Here is a 4104-nt window from a genome sequence, read left to right as displayed (position 1 = left end):
CTTCAACATCTCAGGATAAAATCCCAACTTCTCAGCAAAATTTACCAGGCTCTGATGACTTCACCTTAGGTGACCCACCCAGCCTCATGGCCATCACCTCCCTTCCATATTTCACCCTCCCTGAACAACCTAAGAGGTCCTTCTCTCTCTTCCTGTCTGAATTTTCACAAGCTGTTCTTCCATTTCTCTGAATGTCTCTCCTTCCTTTATGAACCCCTACTCATACCTTAGATCCCAGGTTAGACATTATCTCCTCCAGAAAGTCTTTTCTGATTCCCAGAGATTAGGATGGTTGCTCCTTGTAAGTTCTAACATTCCAAGATGTCTCCATTCTAGTATTTACCACACTGTGTTGATTAGACTGTGAGCAGCTTGAGGGGTCAGAATGTGTCTTACTACTTATGTCCAACACTTAGAATAGTATGGAGTACACAGTAAGGTGCTCAAAAAATGTTGAATGGATGAACCATTAATCGACAGGTGACTTGTGTTGTCTCCATCCCACTGCTTCCTCTCTTCACCACATCTTCACCAAGAATGTGTTCCTCCTCAACACTGATCAGCATTGATAATTCTGTGTCCTTCCTCCCACCCCATGGCTGCTTTTCTCACTTAGTATGATCTTCACCATTCATATTGCTCACTCTTCCCTTCTGAAATTATTCTCTCGTCAGGCCCTCTATTTAAATATTAGTCAACACTGCACTATGTCATCAAAATTGGAGGGTCCCAGGTATGCTCCCCTCAGCGTCCTAATACCCCACCTTCCAACTCAACACCTATATTCTCCACAAAGGCAGTGAGACCTACTGGCTAAGACTTCCAAGAGGTAATGACCTCAGCAGATGTCTTCCTTTTCCAGTGCCTCAGTGGATAATTCTACCTATCTCATGGTGTTGCTCTGAGAGTTAAAGGGGATAAAATACCTAAAGTCTTATACTTACCAGCTAAGAGTGCTAGCTCAGTAAACCATAATAATTACTACTTTACTCAAGGCTATGGGACAGTGTTCCTATGATTCAAGATCATCTTCCACTGTCCTCCAAATCCTTTCCTTTCATCCCATGTAGGATTTTGCCACATTAAATATCTTTTATCTCCTATATTGTTGTCTAAATCTCAAGATAACACATTTAAATACGTATTTTCAAAACAAACAACACAATCTCCCAACATTAGGCCCTGACTCAAGTCCAAACCTCATTTATCCTCCCCCTCACAAACCTACTTTCTGATGAGATATTCTCCCTACTTGTTCTATAGCCCAGTGGTATCTGGCTTATACCTGAGCACTAGAAAGAAATTGTTCTTGCAGAGTTCCATGAGGGCTTTTCACAGCCAAATTAAAATCTAATTCCTCCCATTCTGGAACTCTCTACTGAATTCAAGTTTTGATCAGTCTCTGCTTCTTGAAATTGATTCTTTCCTTCAGTGAAATAAAAATTTGAATTCTCCTGCTGATTCTGAGAAGAGTCCCTCTTCATCACCCTATATTTAGAGTCCACTAGGCAACCATCCTCTGACTTTTTACTTGCATTCTACATGCTTTCCTGCTGATTCAAATTTGTTTTTGAAATGAGATGGGATATAAATGTGTGATTAGATAAAAACTTTTTTTTTTTTTTTGGGTCATTTTATCTACTCTCATGGTTTCAACTTGTACCTATATATGCTAATGCCACTGAAATCTGAAGTTCCATCCAAGTCTTCTGCCCCAAGTTTCAGGATGGGAGAATATCTCAATAGCATCAGGACACCTTTCTTTTTTTATGCCTCAAGTTGAACTTGGCAAAAGCAAAACTTCCTACTTTGCCTCAATTATCTATTTTGGTTAGTTGTGTCATTTGATGTGCAGTCAGCCTATTTAAAAACCTAGGAGACATCTGGACTTTCTTTCATCCAATTAGTAATGAAGTTTTAACAAGATTACTTCCTAAATGTATCTGAAACGTTTTCTCCTTTCCATCACTAAGGTTATGGTATATACTCTAAATTCCAGTTCAAGTTCAAAGAATCCCTCTTAACACTCTATTTGCAGAGAAAAAAGAACTCAAATATGGGTTGTCCAAGGATGCAGAGCAATTGGCTTCTAGTTCTAGAGGTATGCTTTATGGAAAGAGGGTAAACAAATATACACTGAGAACAAATGTTCTTTTTCTTCCATGGTCCACCTTTCTATGGGGTAATCTTTTCTTTCTCTTTAGAATGATAAGCTCTAGAGGACAAGTATTTGGATAAAGGCCACAAGGAAAGGGTCACAGAGGTGTTTAAGAGAGACTTCATGTCTGAGATACACATGAATCCTCCCAGCTCACAGTTGGTAGCTCAGTGCATGGCATTACTTAAAGTTTGGACCAACACTTAGCTAGTACCAAAAATTGTGCTGAGCAGAAATGTCTATGTATTTTCTTACTGAGCCTGTGGTGGCAACCTCCTAGGACCTGGATAATCATTCCATTTTAAAATCCTGGATAGTTCCAATATTTAGATCACTTGTAGTTCTGTTTCTATTATGTTTTTTTCCTCATTTGGTACTATGTCTTGGCATGCTTGGTAATATCTGATTGGATTTGAATGGATAATGATGATTGTATATGAAAAATTTAGAGGCTCTGCCCTCTAAAAGTGTTCTTTCTCCAAAAAGGATTCAGGCAGATTAGAGTACTGGAAGATCTTGATCCACTTAAGAGGAGAATTTAATGTTTGCTAGTGCTGATGTTTTTCTGGGTTTCCCTTACTCCTAGAGCACAGCCCTTCTAGGGTCTCAAAGCCCAGGGTGTTTACGAGGGTGACTCTACCTTCTCAGGCCCTGACCTCCAACCTCTAACTCCCCAGCACCATGAGACTGCTAAACTCTTTGCATAACTATGTAGCCCCACAGCTGCTGCTTTCAACTTACGTGCTGGGAATCTTGCCCTGAACACGCACAGCTTAGGAACTGGCTGACACCTCAAGGGGAAACAGCACATTGCACACTGAATTTTGGCCTAATTTTTCTAAGGTTGCCTATTGCAGCTGAAGTCTCAGATGCCATGACATCCTTGAACTCCAACTTCCTTCTTCTAAGACTACTGGGAATACCACAAGTTCCAGCTACCTTTCAGCTTGGTGTTTGTTCCCGATGCCAGGACTTAGCAAATGCTTTGAGGACAAAAGCACAAGCAAATGTGGGGCTTGCCTTGGTGCACTAATGTACATTCTCTCCAGCAATTTTCCCTTCAAGTCCTACCTGGATTGTTTTTTGACACTGTGGTTGCTTTAAGTATTTTATCCAGTTTCTATGTTTACTATTGATAGGAGGATTAGTATGATAAAAGTTCTCCATTATGGTCAGATGTGGAGGTTTGATGTAGTTTCTGCTCATCTACAAATGTCCTAAAGCCCCAAGGTGCTAGTTTAGGTTTCATCCTGTCACCTGGAACACCACACCAGACTTTTAACAGGTCTTTGCCGCTAGGGTTCTCCTTCCAATCCATGCTAACTATGGAAAATGAAATCTCTGATGGATTCTTCCAAAATTTCTTATATTATCCATTTCTGAGATAATTAAACTATGGCTTCTGGCTTCCCCTCTCTACACACAGTGCTGTACATGTGGTTGAAAAATTAAGAACTGAGTTCCTAAAATGTCCAGGTGCTGTATATGGCAACAAATGAGCCAAGATGAATATGCACAGTTCTTATCATGAGTCTAATGTAATGTGGAAGATGTTATAATGTGGAAGAAATAACTTCAAAGTTGTACTTTTTATGATAGAATCATGCCCCTGACACTGCAGAAGCCCAGGAATGGCATGGGCCCACTTAGTACAATCCTCTTGCTGGCCTAAAGTGAGCAGTGAGCTATAACAGGGAATCATCCTCTGCTAATACTGACACAAGAAACATTTACTGAGTGTTTATTATGTTCGAGCTGATATGGAAAGGCAGATAAAAGAGAAGTCTACCATTTGCCCTAAAAGGGTTTGCAGTTCTACTAGGAGACAAGTCTGCCAGGCAATAACATATCATATTGTTTGAAACACATCAACATAATAGAAAAACAATAACAAAACTATTTTTTTTTAAAAGGAGAAGAACAGAATACATAAAATGAGAAATAAG

Source organism: Propithecus coquereli, unplaced genomic scaffold (genome assembly GCF_000956105.1).
Source record: "Propithecus coquereli isolate 6110/MARCELLA unplaced genomic scaffold, Pcoq_1.0 Scaffold235, whole genome shotgun sequence".
In the NCBI taxonomy this organism is placed as follows: domain Eukaryota; kingdom Metazoa; phylum Chordata; class Mammalia; order Primates; family Indriidae; genus Propithecus; species Propithecus coquereli.
The sequence above is the reverse complement of the archived record's forward strand: the minus strand, read 5'-3'. Positions refer to the sequence as shown.